Genomic DNA, 20,246 nt, shown 5'->3' with positions numbered 1-20,246 from the left:
CAGAAATGTACCATACCTTTTGTGTTCTCGTTTTAAAAAACCCTTTAGTTGGAAGGAGATGAAATTTCAAAACTGACCACTAGGTGGCGTTTTAGAAAATACTAGAATTTACCGCGAGATGGTTCGTACTTCCCTGTGATTCATCCAAAAACGGCTAGGTGGATATAAAAGTTTTGATGCCAACAGCATCCCGTATTCCCAAGCGGTCACCCATCTAGGTACTAACGGAACCCGACGTAGCTTAACTTCCTGGAGCTGACGAGACAAGGTTTGTTCTACGTGGTATGGCCGTTGACAATTCAGTTCCAAAATAAAATGAATACACTCCAGTAATGTCCATTAAAACCAGCACAAGTACAATTGATTTATATAGTTAAGGATATTGGACTGGTAACCATCGCGTTCGGTCAACCACAAAAATGCAAACAAATAAAATTCACTTTCTTTAAAGAGGTCACTTTTCTCACAGAAATGTACCATACCTTTTGTGTTCTCGTTTTAAAAAACCCTTTAGTTGGAAGGAGATGAAATTTCAAAACTGACCACTAGGTGGCGTTTTAGAAAATACTAGAATTTACCGCGAGATGGTTCGTACTTCCCTGTGATTCATCCAAAAACGGCTAGGTGGATATAAAAGTTTTGATGCCAACAGCATCCCGTATTCCCAAGCGGTCACCCATCTAGGTACTAACGGAACCCGACGTAGCTTAACTTCCTGGAGCTGACGAGACAAGGTTTGTTCTACGTGGTATGGCCGTTGACAATTCAGTTCCAAAATAAAATGAATACACTCCAGTAATGTCCATTAAAACCAGCACAAGTACAATTGATTTATATAGTTAAGGATATTGGACTGGTAACCATCGCGTTCGGTCAACCACAAAAATGCAAACAAATAAAATTCACTTTCTTTAAAGAGGTCACTTTTCTCACAGAAATGTACCATACCTTTTGTGTTCTCGTTTTAAAAAACCCTTTAGTTGGAAGGAGATGAAATTTACAAAAACTGACCACTAGGTGGCGTTTTAGAAAATACTAGAATTTACCGCGAGATGGTTCGTACTTCCCTGTGATTCATCCAAAAACGGCTAGGTGGATATAAAAGTTTTGATGCCAACAGCATCCCGTATTCCCAAGCGGTCACCCATCTAGGTACTAACGGAACCCGACGTAGCTTAACTTCCTGGAGCTGACGAGACAAGGTTTGTTCTACGTGGTATGGCCGTTGACAATTCAGTTCCAAAATAAAATGAATACACTCCAGTAATGTCCATTAAAACCAGCACAAGTACAATTGATTTATATAGTTAAGGATATTGGACTGGTAACCATCGCGTTCGGTCAACCACAAAAATGCAAACAAATAAAATTCACTTTCTTTAAAGAGGTCACTTTTCTCACAGAAATGTACCATACCTTTTGTGTTCTCGTTTTAAAAACCCTTTAGTTGGAAGGAGATGAAATTTCAAAACTGACCACTAGGTGGCGTTTTAGAAAATACTAGAATTTACCGCGAGATGGTTCGTACTTCCCTGTGATTCATCCAAAAACGGCTAGGTGGATATAAAAGTTTTGATGCCAACAGCATCCCGTATTCCCAAGCGGTCACCCATCTAGGTACTAACGGAACCCGACGTAGCTTAACTTCCTGGAGCTGACGAGACAAGGTTTGTTCTACGTGGTATGGCCGTTGACAATTCAGTTCCAAAATAAAATGAATACACTCCAGTAATGTCCATTAAAACCAGCACAAGTACAATTGATTTATATAGTTAAGGATATTGGACTGGTAACCATCGCGTTCGGTCAACCACAAAAATGCAAACAAATAAAATTCACTTTCTTTAAAGAGGTCACTTTTCTCACAGAAATGTACCATACCTTTTGTGTTCTCGTTTTAAAAAACCCTTTAGTTGGAAGGAGATGAAATTTCAAAACTGACCACTAGGTGGCGTTTTAGAAAATACTAGAATTTACCGCGAGATGGTTCGTACTTCCCTGTGATTCATCCAAAAACGGCTAGGTGGATATAAAAGTTTTGATGCCAACAGCATCCCGTATTCCCAAGCGGTCACCCATCTAGGTACTAACGGAACCCGACGTAGCTTAACTTCCTGGAGCTGACGAGACAAGGTTTGTTCTACGTGGTATGGCCGTTGACAATTCAGTTCCAAAATAAAATGAATACACTCCAGTAATGTCCATTAAAACCAGCACAAGTACAATTGATTTATATAGTTAAGGATATTGGACTGGTAACCATCGCGTTCGGTCAACCACAAAAATGCAAACAAATAAAATTCACTTTCTTTAAAGAGGTCACTTTTCTCACAGAAATGTACCATACCTTTTGTGTTCTCGTTTTAAAAAACCCTTTAGTTTATAGAAGATGAAATTTAAAAACTGACCACTAGGTGGCGTTTTAGAAAATACTAGAATTTACCGCGAGATGGTTCGTACTTCCCTGTGATTCATCCAAAAACGGCTAGGTGGATATAAAGTTTTTGATGCCAACAGCATCCCGTATTCCCAAGCGGTCACCCATCTAGGTACTAACGGAACCCGACGTAGCTTAACTTCCTGGAGCTGACGAGACAAGGTTTGTTCTACGTGGTATGGCCGTTGACAATTCAGTTCCAAAATAAAATGAATACACTCCAGTAATGTCCATTAAAACCAGCACAAGTACAATTGATTTATATAGTTAAGGATATTGGACTGGTAACCATCGCGTTCGGTCAACCACAAAAATGCAAACAAATAAAATTCACTTTCTTTAAAGAGGTCACTTTTCTCACAGAAATGTACCATACCTTTTGTGTTCTCGTTTTAAAAAACCCTTTAGTTGGAAGGAGATGAAATTTCAAAACTGACCACTAGGTGGCGTTTTAGAAAATACTAGAATTTACCGCGAGATGGTTCGTACTTCCCTGTGATTCATCCAAAAACGGCTAGGTGGATATAAAAGTTTTGATGCCAACAGCATCCCGTATTCCCAAGCGGTCACCCATCTAGGTACTAACGGAACCCGACGTAGCTTAACTTCCTGGAGCTGACGAGACAAGGTTTGTTCTACGTGGTATGGCCGTTGACAATTCAGTTCCAAAATAAAATGAATACACTCCAGTAATGTCCATTAAAACCAGCACAAGTACAATTGATTTATATAGTTAAGGATATTGGACTGGTAACCATCGCGTTCGGTCAACCACAAAAATGCAAACAAATAAAATTCACTTTCTTTAAAGAGGTCACTTTTCTCACAGAAATGTACCATACCTTTTGTGTTCTCGTTTTAAAAAACCCTTTAGTTGGAAGGAGATGAAATTTCAAAACTGACCACTAGGTGGCGTTTTAGAAAATACTAGAATTTACCGCGAGATGGTTCGTACTTCCCTGTGATTCATCCAAAAACGGCTAGGTGGATATAAAAGTTTTGATGCCAACAGCATCCCGTATTCCCAAGCGGTCACCCATCTAGGTACTAACGGAACCCGACGTAGCTTAACTTCCTGGAGCTGACGAGACAAGGTTTGTTCTACGTGGTATGGCCGTTGACAATTCAGTTCCAAAATAAAATGAATACACTCCAGTAATGTCCATTAAAACCAGCACAAGTACAATTGATTTATATAGTTAAGGATATTGGACTGGTAACCATCGCGTTCGGTCAACCACAAAAATGCAAACAAATAAAATTCACTTTCTTTAAAGAGGTCACTTTTCTCACAGAAATGTACCATACCTTTTGTGTTCTCGTTTTAAAAAACCCTTTAGTTGGAAGGAGATGAAATTTCAAAACTGACCACTAGGTGGCGTTTTAGAAAATACTAGAATTTACCGCGAGATGGTTCGTACTTCCCTGTGATTCATCCAAAAACGGCTAGGTGGATATAAAAGTTTTGATGCCAACAGCATCCCGTATTCCCAAGCGGTCACCCATCTAGGTACTAACGGAACCCGACGTAGCTTAACTTCCTGGAGCTGACGAGACAAGGTTTGTTCTCTACGTGGTATGGCCGTTGACAATTCAGTTCCAAAATAAAATGAATACACTCCAGTAATGTCCATTAAAACCAGCACAAGTACAATTGATTTATATAGTTAAGGATATTGGACTGGTAACCATCGCGTTCGGTCAACCACAAAAATGCAAACAAATAAAATTCACTTTCTTTAAAGAGGTCACTTTTCTCACAGAAATGTACCATACCTTTTGTGTTCTCGTTTTAAAAAACCCTTTAGTTGGAAGGAGATGAAATTTCAAAACTGACCACTAGGTGGCGTTTTAGAAAATACTAGAATTTACCGCGAGATGGTTCGTACTTCCCTGTGATTCATCCAAAAACGGCTAGGTGGATATAAAAGTTTTGATGCCAACAGCATCCCGTATTCCCAAGCGGTCACCCATCTAGGTACTAACGGAACCCGACGTAGCTTAACTTCCTGGAGCTGACGAGACAAGGTTTGTTCTACGTGGTATGGCCGTTGACAATTCAGTACCAAAATAAAATGAATACACTCCAGTAATGTCCATTAAAACCAGCACAAGTACAATTGATTTATATAGTTAAGGATATTGGACTGGTAACCATCGCGTTCGGTCAACCACAAAAATGCAAACAAATAAAATTCACTTTCTTTAAAGAGGTCACTTTTCTCACGGAAATGCACCATTCTTTTTGTATTTCGTTTTCAAATACCTTTAGTTTATAGAAGATGAAATTTAAAAACTGACCACTAGGTGGCGTTTTAGAAAATACTAGAATTTACCGCGAGATGGTTCGTACTTCCCTGTGATTCATCCAAAAACGGCTAGGTGGATATAAAAGTTTTGATGCCAACAGCATCCCGTATTCCCAAGCGGTCACCCATCTAGGTACTAACGGAACCCGACGTAGCTTAACTTCCTGGAGCTGACGAGACAAGGTTTGTTCTACGTGGTATGGCCGTTGACAATTCAGTTCCAAAATAAAATGAATACACTCCAGTAATGTCCATTTAAAACCAGCACAAGTACAATTGATTTATATAGTTAAGGATATTGGACTGGTAACCATCGCGTTCGGTCAACCACAAAAATGCAAACAAATAAAATTCACTTTCTTTAAAGAGGTCACTTTTCTCACGGAAATGCACCATTCTTTTTGTATTTCGTTTTCAAATACCTTTAGTTTATAGAAGATGAAATTTAAAAACTGACCACTAGGTGGCGTTTTAGAAAATACTAGAATTTACCGCGAGATGGTTCGTACTTCCCTGTGATTCATCCAAAAACGGCTAGGTGGATATAAAAGTTTTGATGCCAACAGCATCCCGTATTCCCAAGCGGTCACCCATCTAGGTACTAACGGAACCCGACGTAGCTTAACTTCCTGGAGCTGACGAGACAAGGTTTGTTCTACGTGGTATGGCCGTTGACAATTCAGTTCCAAAATAAAATGAATACACTCCAGTAATGTCCATTAAAACCAGCACAAGTACAATTGATTTATATAGTTAAGGATATTGGACTGGTAACCATCGCGTTCGGTCAACCACAAAAATGCAAACAAATAAAATTCACTTTCTTTAAAGAGGTCACTTTTCTCACAGAAATGTACCATACCTTTTGTGTTCTCGTTTTAAAAAACCCTTTAGTTGGAAGGAGATGAAATTTCAAAACTGACCACTAGGTGGCGTTTTAGAAAATACTAGAATTTACCGCGAGATGGTTCGTACTTCCCTGTGATTCATCCAAAAACGGCTAGGTGGATATAAAAGTTTTGATGCCAACAGCATCCCGTATTCCCAAGCGGTCACCCATCTAGGTACTAACGGAACCCGACGTAGCTTAACTTCCTGGAGCTGACGAGACAAGGTTTGTTCTACGTGGTATGGCCGTTGACAATTCAGTTCCAAAATAAAATGAATACACTCCAGTAATGTCCATTAAAACCAGCACAAGTACAATTGATTTATATAGTTAAGGATATTGGACTGGTAACCATCGCGTTCGGTCAACCACAAAAATGCAAACAAATAAAATTCACTTTCTTTAAAGAGGTCACTTTTCTCACAGAAATGTACCATACCTTTTGTGTTCTCGTTTTAAAAAACCCTTTAGTTGGAAGGAGATGAAATTTCAAAACTGACCACTAGGTGGCGTTTTAGAAAATACTAGAATTTACCGCGAGATGGTTCGTACTTCCCTGTGATTCATCCAAAAACGGCTAGGTGGATATAAAAGTTTTGATGCCAACAGCATCCCGTATTCCCAAGCGGTCACCCATCTAGGTACTAACGGAACCCGACGTAGCTTAACTTCCTGGAGCTGACGAGACAAGGTTTGTTCTACGTGGTATGGCCGTTGACAATTCAGTTCCAAAATAAAATGAATACACTCCAGTAATGTCCATTAAAACCAGCACAAGTACAATTGATTTATATAGTTAAGGATATTGGACTGGTAACCATCGCGTTCGGTCAACCACAAAAATGCAAACAAATAAAATTCACTTTCTTTAAAGAGGTCACTTTTCTCACAGAAATGTACCATACCTTTTGTGTTCTCGTTTTAAAAACCCTTTAGTTGGAAGGAGATGAAATTTCAAAACTGACCACTAGGTGGCGTTTTAGAAAATACTAGAATTTACCGCGAGATGGTTCGTACTTCCCTGTGATTCATCCAAAAACGGCTAGGTGGATATAAAAGTTTTGATGCCAACAGCATCCCGTATTCCCAAGCGGTCACCCATCTAGGTACTAACGGAACCCGACGTAGCTTAACTTCCTGGAGCTGACGAGACAAGGTTTGTTCTACGTGGTATGGCCGTTGACAATTCAGTTCCAAAATAAAATGAATACACTCCAGTAATGTCCATTAAAACCAGCACAAGTACAATTGATTTATATAGTTAAGGATATTGGACTGGTAACCATCGCGTTCGGTCAACCACAAAAATGCAAACAAATAAAATTCACTTTCTTTAAAGAGGTCACTTTTCTCACGGAAATGCACCATTCTTTTTGTATTTCGTTTTCAAATACCTTTAGTTTATAGAAGATGAAATTTAAAAACTGACCACTAGGTGGCGTTTTAGAAAATACTAGAATTTACCGCGAGATGGTTCGTACTTCCCTGTGATTCATCCAAAAACGGCTAGGTGGATATAAAAGTTTTGATGCCAACAGCATCCCGTATTCCCAAGCGGTCACCCATCTAGGTACTAACGGAACCCGACGTAGCTTAACTTCCTGGAGCTGACGAGACAAGGTTTGTTCTACGTGGTATGGCCGTTGACAATTCAGTTCCAAAATAAAATGAATACACTCCAGTAATGTCCATTAAAACCAGCACAAGTACAATTGATTTATATAGTTAAGGATATTGGACTGGTAACCATCGCGTTCGGTCAACCACAAAAATGCAAACAAATAAAATTCACTTTCTTTAAAGAGGTCACTTTTCTCACAGAAATGTACCATACCTTTTGTGTTCTCGTTTTAAAAAACCCTTTAGTTGGAAGGAGATGAAATTTCAAAACTGACCACTAGGTGGCGTTTTAGAAAATACTAGAATTTACCGCGAGATGGTTCGTACTTCCCTGTGATTCATCCAAAAACGGCTAGGTGGATATAAAAGTTTTGATGCCAACAGCATCCCGTATTCCCAAGCGGTCACCCATCTAGGTACTAACGGAACCCGACGTAGCTTAACTTCCTGGAGCTGACGAGACAAGGTTTGTTCTACGTGGTATGGCCGTTGACAATTCAGTTCCAAAATAAAATGAATACACTCCAGTAATGTCCATTAAAACCAGCACAAGTACAATTGATTTATATAGTTAAGGATATTGGACTGGTAACCATCGCGTTCGGTCAACCACAAAAATGCAAACAAATAAAATTCACTTTCTTTAAAGAGGTCACTTTTCTCACAGAAATGTACCATACCTTTTGTGTTCTCGTTTTAAAAAACCCTTTAGTTGGAAGGAGATGAAATTTCAAAACTGACCACTAGGTGGCGTTTTAGAAAATACTAGAATTTACCGCGAGATGGTTCGTACTTCCCTGTGATTCATCCAAAAACGGCTAGGTGGATATAAAAGTTTTGATGCCAACAGCATCCCGTATTCCCAAGCGGTCACCCATCTAGGTACTAACGGAACCCGACGTAGCTTAACTTCCTGGAGCTGACGAGACAAGGTTTGTTCTACGTGGTATGGCCGTTGACAATTCAGTTCCAAAATAAAATGAATACACTCCAGTAATGTCCATTAAAACCAGCACAAGTACAATTGATTTATATAGTTAAGGATATTGGACTGGTAACCATCGCGTTCGGTCAACCACAAAAATGCAAACAAATAAAATTCACTTTCTTTAAAGAGGTCACTTTTCTCACAGAAATGTACCATACCTTTAGTGTTCTCGTTTTAAAAAACCCTTTAGTTATAGAAGATGAAAAAAAACCACTGTTTTGATGCCAACAGCATCCCGTATTCCCAAGCGGTCACCCATCTAGGTACTAACGGAACCCGACGTAGCTTAACTTCCTGGAGCTGACGAGACAAGGTTTGTTCTACGTGGTATGGCCGTTGACAATTCAGTTCCAAAATAAAATGAATACACTCCAGTAATGTCCATTAAAACCAGCACAAGTACAATTGATTTATATAGTTAAGGATATTGGACTGGTAACCATCGCGTTCGGTCAACCACAAAAATGCAAACAAATAAAATTCACTTTCTTTAAAAAGGTCACTTTTCTCACGGAAATGCACCATTCTTTTTGTATTTCGTTTTAAAATACCTTTAGTTTATAGAAGATGAAATTTAAAAACTGACCACTAGGTGGCGTTTTAGAAAATACTAGAATTTACCGCGAGATGGTTCGTACTTCCCTGTGATTCATCCAAAAACGGCTAGGTGGATATAAAAGTTTTGATGCCAACAGCATTGAAGGGAAATAATCAGCCCGTGTCTGATTTTTACCTTTGATAAATTGAAGATGTTTTGAAGATGAACACGGGAACACTGGTTCAGCTTGTTGTGCACGGTAGCGAGTGTATTTTCTGACTGACTGCCCCTTGCCCTCTCTTCCGAGACGGCCAATAGGCCTAGGGCGGGGCTTACATACAAGGAATGTACAATGGTGGCCCTCTATCGAGGACCACCCAATTCAAAAGTGCTAAAACGGCTGGGCAGCCTCGTGCGGCGTCCAGACCGCGTCGTCTGCTGTTGGGAATCTAATATATTCCCAACACACTCCCCACCAGAGCCCGTGCTCCACGGCTCGCTCTCTTCGACCGGGCTGGCGGCTGACACGGATGGAGTTGTGTCTTCTTCCGGCTCCATTTCCGGCGCGGGTAGTACTTCAACGTCGTCGGGCTGGTCCTCGCGTAATTCCAGGGGGTGTAGGGACTGAATCGCTCGGTTAATCAAGTTCCCGTTAGGGGTCTTGACTGTCACCGATCGAATCAGCCCGTCTCGGCTGGAAATCAGCTCCTTCACTACGCCGACGGTCCACATAAGTCGTTTCGTGTTGTCATCGTGGATGATGACAACTTCGCCTACTCGGATCTTGCGTCCAGGCCCTCCTTTGCAGTGAAAATTGTCTACTTGGAGCAAGTAGTCATTCACGAATCGCTCGCAAGTGTCCTTGACGTAGTCTCTGCGTAGGCGGTCCATTTCAATGAGTCGTGCGTTGGTTGGGTCGGGAGTCAGTAGGTTAATTGCTGGCTCCGGCGGAGTGCAATTAGATCGTCTGTTGTTCAGAAATTGGTTCGGAGTGATGGGAAGTGGATCATCACTCCCCTCTGCCACGTAGGTGAGTGGCCTTGCGTTCACTACGCTTTCTGTCTCGATCAAACTGACTTCCAACTCGTCGTATTCTAGACACGCACGGCCATTGGAACGCCGTAGTAGGTCTTTCATTGTCCTAACCATGCGTTCCCAGAAGCCTCCCCACCATGGGGCTAGGCTGGCGGAGAAGATCCACTCGGTTTTTCGCATGGCTAGGAGGTCATGGATCGCTGGATCGGATCTCAAGACCTTTAAGTGTTTGGAAACGCACCTAAATGTTTGTGCGTTATCCGAATACATGACAGACACGTTACCTCTCCTAGCTGAAAATCTTCTGAAGGCTAGGAGAAAGTCACGTGCTGACATGGTTTTAGTCAACTCCAGGTGGACGGCCCTAGTCACCGCACAGGTGAATAGGCAGGCATAACTTTTGGGTTGCTTGATTGTACCCTTTTTCTTCTTGCCTGAGTCGTCCGGTTGGAGGTTTTCTTTTTCCTCCGTTTGTTCCATGGCTGGAGGCTCGGCTGGAGTCTCCACACTTGGATCATCCGTTTGTGGGGGATCCACGGAGGTCGTAAGTTCCGCTTGCTTGCGTTTCTTACGTGATATTGGGTGTTTGTAATACAATGGCCCTGCGAAATCCACACCCGTGATTTCGAAGGCTTTCGCTTGTTTCAAGCGATTCAGTGGTAGAGGTGCAGCTACTTCAGTAAATGGTGGTGAAGTTAGCCGTTGGCACTTGACGCAGGCATGCCAAACAGATTTGGTCTGCTGACGCCCTTTGATAATCCAAAAACGTTCCCTTAGATCGGAGAGGGTAGTTTTCACTCCGGCGTGTTTAAGTGAGACGTGCCTATCTGCGATGAGCAATTTGACGACTGGGTGGTGAGTGGGCAGCAGTATGGCAGGTTCAATGTCCCTGTCTCTTAGTGCCAATTCGACCCTTCCGGTCACTCTGATCAGCTTGTCTCTTTCATCCCACACGGGTCGGAGTTTGGCAATTTTCTCCTTGTGGTGTGGTTGCCTTCCCTCTTGTAGGTCTTGGAACGTCTTTGGAAATGCTTCTTTTTGGAGCTGCCTGTAGATCAGTAGCTCCGCCTTCGTCAGTTCCTCTACTGTCAGATGGTCTACCAGTATTTCCTTTTCGTCTCCTATCTTGATTGGAGTTCTGATTTGCGTTCTGTTGATGGGGCGATTCTTGTGGAGGAACCTAAGCATCCAGGCGGTTCGTCGAAGTAGTCGATTCCATGATGGAATTCGTTCCAGCTGCCATTCCATTGGGGTAGCTGGTTCCACGGTAGCCACCGACATGATGACGGTTTTTCCTTTGGCTTCCGCTTCGATCTTTTCGTGGATGCTTGTTTCTCCTGCATCGGGTGTTGAATCCGGCCATTCTGTTTCTTCTTTAAGCCATGGTGGACCATTCCACCATAGCTCGGAGTGTACCAGCGCTGACGCTGGCGCTCCCCGCGAGGCAAGATCCGCAGGATTGTGTATGCCCGGGCAGTGCCGCCACCAACTCACTCCAGACAGCTTTCTGATAGCTTCCACTTGGTTCCTAACAAATGGTTTCCATCTGTTAGGATCTCCTCTGATCCACCCAAGTGCTACCAAAGAGTCTGTCCAAAATATGGTTCGCCATGACTCTGTGTGAAGAAAATTTTTCAGTTTTTCTCCTAGCCTTGCGGCTAGAAGCGAGCCTAATAACTCCAGTCGAGGTAGGGTAACTTTTTTCTTTGGGAGAGGTGCCACTTTCGTTTTACTGGCTAGAAAGTGAATGCTGGTTTCGTTGTTTTTTGTTTGGAGCCTTGCATAAGCAACGGCTCCATACGCCGCCTCAGAAGCATCACCGAAGACGTGAATTTCTGCTGATTGTATGACCCTTTTCGAGTGGCCTATCCAGCGAGGGATTTTCAATTTGGCGAACTCGTTCAACCCAGTCATAGCAGTTATCCATGTTTGTGCAATTTCCGGCGGCGCTTCGACGTCCCAGTCAATTTCTGTTTCCCAAAGCTTCTGGTAGATGATTTTTAGCAGGAGTGTAGTGGGTGCTAAGAACCCAATGGGATCAAACACTCTTGCCGATATCCGTAGGATATTTCTTTTGGTGACATGGTCCCCCAATTCTGTTGCGGCTTCAATGATGGGCGCGGGGTCGAATTGGAATGTGTCGGATTCGGTGTCCCACCGAATGCCTAGGACCTTTGGTTGGCCCTCTTCCAGTTTCTGAGTGAAGATTTTGACAATGGGGTTGATAAGCCCCTTCTCACTGAGAAATTTGCGAAGTGTTTTGTCGTTTGTCACCCAGCTTCGCATGTTGAGTTTAGCCTCCTGGAAGATGGCCTTTGTTTCCTGAATCCTGTTTTTGGCTGTGGGAATGCTGTCGGCGCCACCTAGGTAGTCGTCGACGTAAATTTGCTCTTTTAGCTGTTTTACTGTAGTGGAGTACAGTGGCTCCATTCCATCCAAATGCTTGTTGAGGGTAACTCTAAGCAAGAATGGGCTGGAACTGAGTCCAAATGGAACTCGCTTCCATTTGTAAGCAACTAAAGGGGAGCCAGATGTTTCTGGTTCCGTTACCCACAGGAATCGTACTGCTTCTGAGTCTTCAGGATGCAGGGCGATATTTAAAAAAGCTTTTTCAATATCTGCTATCCATGCGATCCGATTTAATCGGAATCGCATTAGAACGGCTAGCAGGTCAGGATTCAGGTTTGGACCGGTTTCTAGGACGTCGTTGAGGCTTGGTCCAAATTTGGACTTAGCCGCTCCATCAAAGACCGGTCGGATTTTCGTGGTTGTTTTATCCTGTCGGATGACAGGATGATGTGGCAGATAAGTGTGGAGTCCATCGTAGTTTAGGTCTGCCTTTTCTACGAAGTTTTGGACTCTGAGTTGCTCGATCTCCTGGTGGTAAGCCGATAGAAGCGCTGGCGTTTTCTTGAGTCTGTTTAAAAGACTCTCCAGTCTTCCTTTAGCCATCAGGAAATTTTTCTCCAACCTCCACTTATCCGTTTTCCATGGGATTGGGGTGCAGTATCGCCCATCTTCTTGACGGGTGATTTTGTCTCCAAAGGAGCCTAGAGGATCGTCTGGCTCCACTGCATCACAATCGTCTAAAATGGCAAAGTGTTCTAGCTTCCAAAACAAGGATAGGTCAAAGTCCGTCTGCCGCTTTAATTCTTCTTTTACAATCTTCTTTTTTTCTTTTTTAATAATGGAGTTCTCTATGGAAATTTCTTCTATAGAGGTCGGGTGGGGAGATGAAGATTCCTTTTTCTCCTTTACATCCGGCGTTTTCTCCTTTTCTTCTGGAAGAGTTGTAAAAGTGTAGTTTGAATTAAGGCAGCCGGCTGCATATGAAGCTACTGATTGGGCTGAGAAACTACTGCATTGCAGCATTTGCTGGATCAATGCTTTGCCTTTTTTCGAATTTTTTTCTTTAGAAGGTCCAACTATCATCCGCCCAAGCTTTGTGTTGTAGGCCCTTAGGCCACACGGGCTTTGGATAGCTGCTTCGTTAGGGATGATTTCAAACATCTGGTCGACTCCTATTAAAATCCCGACATCTTTTTCCTGGCTGTTTGTCTCGAACCTGTCGTCAGCCATTCTTTCGTTGTCCAGCCACAATTTTTGTGCGAATGTTGTGTGGGCATATGGACCAGTGTCTCCAATGTAGTCCGTTTCTAGTGCTGTAATTTTGACGAGTGGGGCACCATGCCAAGTGCCCCTAAATGTCAGCTCGACTGAATTTGTCTTCTCCACTGGATTGGGTTTTCGTTGCTTGAAAACTCTGGTACCGATGTTTTCCACTGCCACCACTTTGAGATCCAACAATTTTGATATAGATCTTGTGACCCAAGATCTATGGCTGCCGTCGTCTATAAATAAAATGGCTCTTGTTTGTTTGCCATTTGGGCCTACTACATTTACTGTAGCTGTCTTCACCACGAGATTGCCTGGGGTGTTTGCGCTTGCAGCAGACGCCGTAACATTTGTGATGGCGCTGTTGCCATTAACAGTTTGGTGCGCAAAACGTGTCTGCTTTTTGTCGCAGAGAGCCGTGTGATGAATGGCTTGGCAATGTTTGCAAGTGTAGTTTGTGGTGCAGTTCAGAGTTTCGTGGTTTGCACTGAAGCATCTGACGCACCTTTTCAGCTTAGCGATGATGGCCTTTTTTTCTTTTAGGTTCACTGGACAAACCGTGGGGTAGTGAACTTCCCCGCAGAAAATGCATGGTCTTGTGCATTCTCGCATGATAAAATTGTCCTGTCTCCTAAAAGGTGTGTTTGACGGTGGCACAAATTGTCTGGGGTTTTTGCTGGTGTGTGGAGCTGTGATGCTGTGGCAGCGTGTATTGGTTTCGCTGGACTTGGCGATGTTGACTGTTGTGGCGTTTTTGTGGTTTCCGATTTCCATCGGCTGTACCTCTCCGCTGCGTCAACTTCATCCCTGATGAAATTCAGTAGGGATGCGATGTCTGTGATGTCGTTTTCTTCAGAGCTCGACCACTCTTTCTGCAATTCTGCAGGAAGCAATTTCATTAGTTTTGTGCCAAGGAGTCCTCCAAATGATTCTTTTCGAACCCCGAGGGTTTCCAAGGCATTAATATGAGACTGGACTGTGAGCTGCAATTTTCTCAGCGCCGATACGTCTGCCATTGTCTTGACAGGAGCTAGGTTGTCAAACTTGCATAAATGAGTTTGAATAAGAGCCTTTGGTTTAGCGTAGACTCTTTTTAGCTCTGCTATGGCTATGTTGTAGTTTGCTGCGGTGAGTTCCAGATTTTCAACGCACAAGTACGCTTCCCCTTTTAAATATTCTTTTAAGTAGTCGAATTTTTGGACATCCGACATTGTAGACGAGTGAATGGAGGCATTAAAGCTCTCCCAGAATGATGTCCACTCAAGAATATCTCCTTTAAAATGCTTGATTTGTCTTTGGGGAAGACGTGTTGCTTGTTGAATTGGAGCTGCTGCTGCTGCTACTTGAGCTGGTGCTTGGTTTTGCGCCATAAGTTGTTGAATTTGTAAGGCGTGGGCTTGCTGTTGTTGGAGGATTTGGGTTGCGAAGAGCTGCTGCTGTTGAGTAAGCAGGTCTTGAAGCAATCGGTTTCTGTCCTCCTCAATTTGGCGCTGTTCTTTTCTCTGCAGCTCTTGAAATTCCAGGTCTTGTTGTCTTTTGTACTCGTCTCGTTTGTTTTTAACGAAGGCGAGTATGCTGCTCATTTCTTCTTCTACTTCAGCTACTGTGGAGTAATCTTGCTCGATTTGCTCCTCGGTAGCGTTCGTATTTTGCAAGGCCCAGCGTACTTGGTCACTTGCTTTAATAAATTTCTGGTAACGTTGCTTCAGGAGTTCTGTATCCGTGGCAATATCGTTATCCAGTTCCGCCGTCATCGTGAGATCCTTGTATCCCTTGATCTTCTCCATTGTCCTCGTAAGGTGGCCTTTCAGGCCCGCTCGTGTTGCTGCAACTGATCGTGACATTTTTTGTTTTGCTGGAATTGGAAAGTTGATTCTTCTTTACAATCCTCAGCGGGGTTCACTCCTGGATTTCCCTTGAAGGAGTGAGGAAAAAAAAGAAAAAAGGAAAACTTGGAAAAAAAGTTTTACTTTTAGTGCTTCCACTAAATTGTGCGTGAAATGGAAAGGGAGCAGCGCTGACGCAGTGCTCCAATCAGTGGGCGTATTTTTTGAACTCCACTGGTTGAGGTTTCTCCTCCTTGCTATGTGACACAATCTTTTGAAAAGTGGAAGCTTAAATTTGTTGCTCTTAGTTAGCTTTCGGTAACTTCGAGCGAAAAAACCGACTTTGTTGTCAGTAAAAAAATAAAAATGTCAAGATTTGATAAGTTGCTAGCACGATGCTCAATGGGTAGGAGTGGGAAAGGACTATTTTCCGATGAGTTGGAAAATAAGGTTGCTTATTTGGCCGTTAGGCTGCATAAGCTTTCAGTTTAGAAGAAATGAGAAAAAATAGAAAAAGTTTTACCATCCTTTGGTTTTTGACCGCCAGATGGTGTCTGTGTTCAGTTTCTGAACAAAAATCGAAAAAAAATGAAAATAATAGAGAGGTCTGTTTTTCTGACCGCTAGATGGAGCGGGCCTCCAGTTTTTGAACGAAAATCAAGAAAATTGAAAGCAACAGAAAAGTCTCTTAATTTGACCGCTAGATGGAGCAGGCCTTCAGTTTTTGAGAAAAAAGGAAAAAGAATTTTGAATTTTTGAATTTCTGGGGAGAAATTTCTTAATTTGACCGCTAGATGGCTCGAGCGTTCAGTTTTTAAGAAAAAGTAAAAGAACTTTGAAATTTTTTGAATTTTTTGGATTTTTACTTTGCTTACGACCGCCAGATGGCGTAAGCTTGCAGTTCTGAAAAGAAATAAGAAAATTTTTTTTTTTTTTTTTTTTTTTTTTTTTTTTTTTTTTTTTTTTTTTTTTTTTGAAAAATTAGAGAGTTAAGGTTTGTAATTTTGAGCGCTAGATGGCGCTAGTTTTCTAAAGGAAGAGAAAAAAAAAGGGAATAATTAGTGGGAGTTTAGGTTTTTAGCCCAACTCCAAAAAAAAATGTAAGAAAGTTTTTTTTTTTTTTTTGTGTGGAGTACGGTTGAACCGTTTTCTCCTAGCTAAAGTAAGTGAAAAGGGAAGGTTAGTGATCAATTATTTTATTGCAACATGGGGAATTACAATTTGGTGTAGAGATCAATTAGGTCCGTTGGATCGGCTTCAATCTGCAGGATGTCTTCTTCTGTTTCAGCTGTGCGCTCCACCAATCTTATTGGTTCCAACACTGGGGTTGGATCTTGAATTGGAGTTTCCAATGGATTCTCCTTTTGGGGTTCGATTGGTCGATCACCTCCGCTGGCTCCTGCTCCGACTTGGGGCTCCTCACTCTGGTTAATAAGAGTGGGGAGTCGCCACCCACGTAAGCGAAAAAGAATTGCTCTTGCTGCAATTGTTTGGGAACTGGTCAACCCACTTGGAGTTGGTTCAGCTGCGGCTCCCTCCTCCTTCTCCTCCCCTGGTTTATTGGGCGGTACCTGATGTCCCCGCAAAATTTCGGCTCGAGAGCTTCCTTGATGGTTGCCAAGGGCATGTGACGAATGGCAATTGGAAGTATGGAGGCAGCTCCTCTGATTTCGGGTTCGGCTGCTGCAAGGCGGTTGAAGATGCTAATTTGCCGCCGTCCTTCCGGGGTGTTTCTAAATCGCCTCGGCTGTTGTGGACCTGTCCACGGCCTCTCCAGACCCTCGGCCCTCCTCTTCGCCCTCTTGATTTTCTCGGCGTCGCGAATTTTTGAGGTGGTGTTGGAGACCTTACAGGTGCTCCGCTAAAGCGGAGAAGAAAAGAGTAGTAGTGGAGGATATAAATATCCTCCAAAGGGAGGGTATTCCAAAAAAGGTAAAAAAGGAAAAATTTGGACCCCTAAATGTGAAGCAACAAGGATGGCCGCTACACGCAGCAAGGCGAAATAGTGTATTTGAAAATTGAAAAAAATTGAGAAGAAAAAAAAAAGAGAAGAAAAAAAAATATTTAGGGGTGGAGTTATCAATGGCCGCCGACCACGCGACCGAAATTGCAAAAGAGAAAAAAAAAAATTTCCACCCTACTCAACCCTAACCTTACTCGAAGTAAATGGAAAGGGAGATGAACAAGAAAAAAAACGTTTCTCAAAGGGAGAAATAAAAAAATTTACCAAAAAAATTCAAAATTTGAAAAAAGGACGACCAAATTAATGGCCGCCGACCACGTGTTTGCCCTAACCGTTGAAAGGCAAAAGGAAAAAAAAAGATTCTTAGGTGCCTACACACTCCACACGTGGTGAAAGAAAAAAAAGTTTCACACGTGGCTCAACGAGTGGTAAAAGGCAAAAAAAAGGAAAAAAATTTCACGAGTCTTAACTAATCGCGTGGTGAAACAGCAAAAAAAGGTTTCACACGCTTAGGGTAACACGTGTTCAAAAAAAGGGAAAATTCCCACGCGGTGTCTAGGTACTAAAAGGGGTGAGCCCAGAAAAACTCCCCCACAGAACACAACAAGTAAATACTTAAAGTAAGAAATTTTAACTTAAATTAAGAATACTTAAACGGTTACGAAGGACCATGAAGGGAAATAATCAGCCCGTGTCTGATTTTTACCTTTGATAAATTGAAGATGTTTTGAAGATGAACACGGGAACACTGGTTCAGCTTGTTGTGCACGGTAGCGAGTGTATTTTCTGACTGACTGCCCCTTGCCCTCTCTTCCGAGACGGCCAATAGGCCTAGGGCGGGGCTTACATACAAGGAATGTACAATGGTGGCCCTCTATCGAGGACCACCCAATTCAAAAGTACTAAAACGGCTGGGCAGCCTCGTGCGGCGTCCAGACCGCGTCGTCTGCTGTTGGGAATCTAATATAAATAATAAAATGAATACACTCCAGTAATGTCCATTAAAACCAGCACAAGTACAATTGATTTATATAGTTAAGGATATTGGACTGGTAACCATCGCGTTCGGTCAACCACAAAAATGCAAACAAATAAAATTCACTTTCTTTAAAGAGGTCACTTTTCTCACGGAAATGCACCATTCTTTTTGTATTTCGTTTTCAAATACCTTTAGTTTATAGAAGATGAAATTTAAAAACTGACCACTAGGTGGCGTTTTAGAAAATACTAGAATTTACCGCGAGATGGTTCGTACTTCCCTGTGATTCATCCAAAAACGGCTAGGTGGATATAAAAGTTTTGATGCCAACAGCATCCCGTATTCCCAAGCGGTCACCCATCTAGGTACTAACGGAACCCGACGTAGCTTAACTTCCTGGAGCTGACGAGACAAGGTTTGTTCTACGTGGTATGGCCGTTGACAATTCAGTTCCAAAATAAAATGAATACACTCCAGTAATGTCCATTAAAACCAGCACAAGTACAATTGATTTATATAGTTAAGGATATTGGACTGGTAACCATCGCGTTCGGTCAACCATAAAAATGCAAACAAATAAAATTCACTTTCTTTAAAGAGGTCACTTTTCTCACGGAAATGCACCATTCTTTTTGTATTTCGTTTTCAAATACCTTTAGTTTATAGAAGATGAAATTTAAAAACTGACCACTAGGTGGCGTTTTAGAAAATACTAGAATTTACCGCGAGATGGTTCGTACTTCCCTGTGATTCATCCAAAAACGGCTAGGTGGATATAAAAGTTTTGATGCCAACAGCATCCCGTATTCCCAAGCGGTCACCCATCTAGGTACTAACGGAACCCGACGTAGCTTAACTTCCTGGAGCTGACGAGACAAGGTTTGTTCTACGTGGTATGGCCGTTGACAATTCAGTTCCAAAATAAAATGAATACACTCCAGTAATGTCCATTAAAACCAGCACAAGTACAATTGATTTATATAGTTAAGGATATTGGACTGGTAACCATCGCGTTCGGTCAACCACAAAAATGCAAACAAATAAAATTCACTTTCTTTAAAGAGGTCACTTTTCTCACGGAAATGCACCATTCTTTTTGTATTTCGTTTTCAAATACCTTTAGTTTATAGAAGATGAAATTTAAAAACTGACCACTAGGTGGCGTTTTAGAAAATACTAGAATTTACCGCGAGATGGTTCGTACTTCCCTGTGATTCATCCAAAAACGGCTAGGTGGATATAAAAGTTTTGATGCCAACAGCATCCCGTATTCCCAAGCGGTCACCCATCTAGGTACTAACGGAACCCGACGTAGCTTAACTTCCTGGAGCTGACGAGACAAGGTTTGTTCTACGTGGTATGGCCGTTGACAATTCAGTTCCAAAATAAAATGAATACACTCCAGTAATGTCCATTAAAACCAGCACAAGTACAATTGATTTATATAGTTAAGGATATTGGACTGGTAACCATCGCGTTCGGTCAACCACAAAAATGCAAACAAATAAAATTCACTTTCTTTAAAGAGGTCACTTTTCTCACGGAAATGCACCATTCTTTTTGTATTTCGTTTTCAAATACCTTTAGTTTATAGAAGATGAAATTTAAAAACTGACCACTAGGTGGCGTTTTAGAAAATACTAGAATTTACCGCGAGATGGTTCGTACTTCCCTGTGATTCATCCAAAAACGGCTAGGTGGATATAAAAGTTTTGATGCCAACAGCATCCCGTATTCCCAAGCGGTCACCCATCTAGGTACTAACGGAACCCGACGTAGCTTAACTTCCTGGAGCTGACGAGACAAGGTTTGTTCTACGTGGTATGGCCGTTGACAATTCAGTTCCAAAATAAAATGAATACACTCCAGTAATGTCCATTAAAACCAGCACAAGTACAATTGATTTATATAGTTAAGGATATTGGACTGGTAACCATCGCGTTCGGTCAACCACAAAAATGCAAACAAATAAAATTCACTTTCTTTAAAGAGGTCACTTTTCTCACGGAAATGCACCATTCTTTTTGTATTTCGTTTTCAAATACCT

At 42.1% G+C, this 20,246-nt stretch overlaps 23 pseudogenes; all 23 read right to left on the bottom strand.

Annotated features, from left to right (window-relative positions):
- Nucleotides 1–177: 177 nt before the first annotated feature.
- On the bottom strand, nucleotides 178–296 carry LOC130699624 (5S ribosomal RNA; annotated as a pseudogene).
- Nucleotides 297–643: 347 nt separating this feature from the next.
- On the bottom strand, nucleotides 644–762 carry LOC130699635 (5S ribosomal RNA; annotated as a pseudogene).
- A 349-nt stretch (nucleotides 763–1,111) lies between these two features.
- Nucleotides 1,112–1,230, bottom strand: LOC130699646 (5S ribosomal RNA; annotated as a pseudogene).
- Nucleotides 1,231–1,576: 346 nt separating this feature from the next.
- On the bottom strand, nucleotides 1,577–1,695 carry LOC130699647 (5S ribosomal RNA; annotated as a pseudogene).
- Nucleotides 1,696–2,042: 347 nt separating this feature from the next.
- On the bottom strand, nucleotides 2,043–2,161 carry LOC130699648 (5S ribosomal RNA; annotated as a pseudogene).
- Nucleotides 2,162–2,508: 347 nt separating this feature from the next.
- LOC130699625 (5S ribosomal RNA) lies at nucleotides 2,509–2,627 on the bottom strand (annotated as a pseudogene).
- A 347-nt stretch (nucleotides 2,628–2,974) lies between these two features.
- On the bottom strand, nucleotides 2,975–3,093 carry LOC130699626 (5S ribosomal RNA; annotated as a pseudogene).
- A 347-nt stretch (nucleotides 3,094–3,440) lies between these two features.
- Nucleotides 3,441–3,559, bottom strand: LOC130699627 (5S ribosomal RNA; annotated as a pseudogene).
- A 347-nt stretch (nucleotides 3,560–3,906) lies between these two features.
- LOC130699644 (5S ribosomal RNA) lies at nucleotides 3,907–4,027 on the bottom strand (annotated as a pseudogene).
- A 347-nt stretch (nucleotides 4,028–4,374) lies between these two features.
- LOC130699628 (5S ribosomal RNA) lies at nucleotides 4,375–4,493 on the bottom strand (annotated as a pseudogene).
- A 345-nt stretch (nucleotides 4,494–4,838) lies between these two features.
- On the bottom strand, nucleotides 4,839–4,957 carry LOC130699629 (5S ribosomal RNA; annotated as a pseudogene).
- Nucleotides 4,958–5,303: 346 nt separating this feature from the next.
- LOC130699630 (5S ribosomal RNA) lies at nucleotides 5,304–5,422 on the bottom strand (annotated as a pseudogene).
- A 347-nt stretch (nucleotides 5,423–5,769) lies between these two features.
- LOC130699631 (5S ribosomal RNA) lies at nucleotides 5,770–5,888 on the bottom strand (annotated as a pseudogene).
- Nucleotides 5,889–6,235: 347 nt separating this feature from the next.
- Nucleotides 6,236–6,354, bottom strand: LOC130699632 (5S ribosomal RNA; annotated as a pseudogene).
- Nucleotides 6,355–6,700: 346 nt separating this feature from the next.
- LOC130699633 (5S ribosomal RNA) lies at nucleotides 6,701–6,819 on the bottom strand (annotated as a pseudogene).
- A 345-nt stretch (nucleotides 6,820–7,164) lies between these two features.
- Nucleotides 7,165–7,283, bottom strand: LOC130699634 (5S ribosomal RNA; annotated as a pseudogene).
- Nucleotides 7,284–7,630: 347 nt separating this feature from the next.
- LOC130699636 (5S ribosomal RNA) lies at nucleotides 7,631–7,749 on the bottom strand (annotated as a pseudogene).
- Nucleotides 7,750–8,096: 347 nt separating this feature from the next.
- On the bottom strand, nucleotides 8,097–8,215 carry LOC130699637 (5S ribosomal RNA; annotated as a pseudogene).
- A 250-nt stretch (nucleotides 8,216–8,465) lies between these two features.
- LOC130699638 (5S ribosomal RNA) lies at nucleotides 8,466–8,584 on the bottom strand (annotated as a pseudogene).
- Nucleotides 8,585–18,523: 9,939 nt separating this feature from the next.
- LOC130699640 (5S ribosomal RNA) lies at nucleotides 18,524–18,642 on the bottom strand (annotated as a pseudogene).
- A 345-nt stretch (nucleotides 18,643–18,987) lies between these two features.
- On the bottom strand, nucleotides 18,988–19,106 carry LOC130699641 (5S ribosomal RNA; annotated as a pseudogene).
- A 345-nt stretch (nucleotides 19,107–19,451) lies between these two features.
- Nucleotides 19,452–19,570, bottom strand: LOC130699642 (5S ribosomal RNA; annotated as a pseudogene).
- Nucleotides 19,571–19,915: 345 nt separating this feature from the next.
- Nucleotides 19,916–20,034, bottom strand: LOC130699643 (5S ribosomal RNA; annotated as a pseudogene).
- Between the last annotated feature and the right edge of the window lie 212 nt (nucleotides 20,035–20,246).

Source organism: Daphnia carinata, chromosome 10 (assembly GCF_022539665.2).
Source record: "Daphnia carinata strain CSIRO-1 chromosome 10, CSIRO_AGI_Dcar_HiC_V3, whole genome shotgun sequence".
Taxonomy (NCBI): Eukaryota; Metazoa; Arthropoda; class Branchiopoda; order Diplostraca; family Daphniidae; genus Daphnia; species Daphnia carinata.
This window is presented reverse-complemented; position numbering and strand designations above follow the sequence as displayed.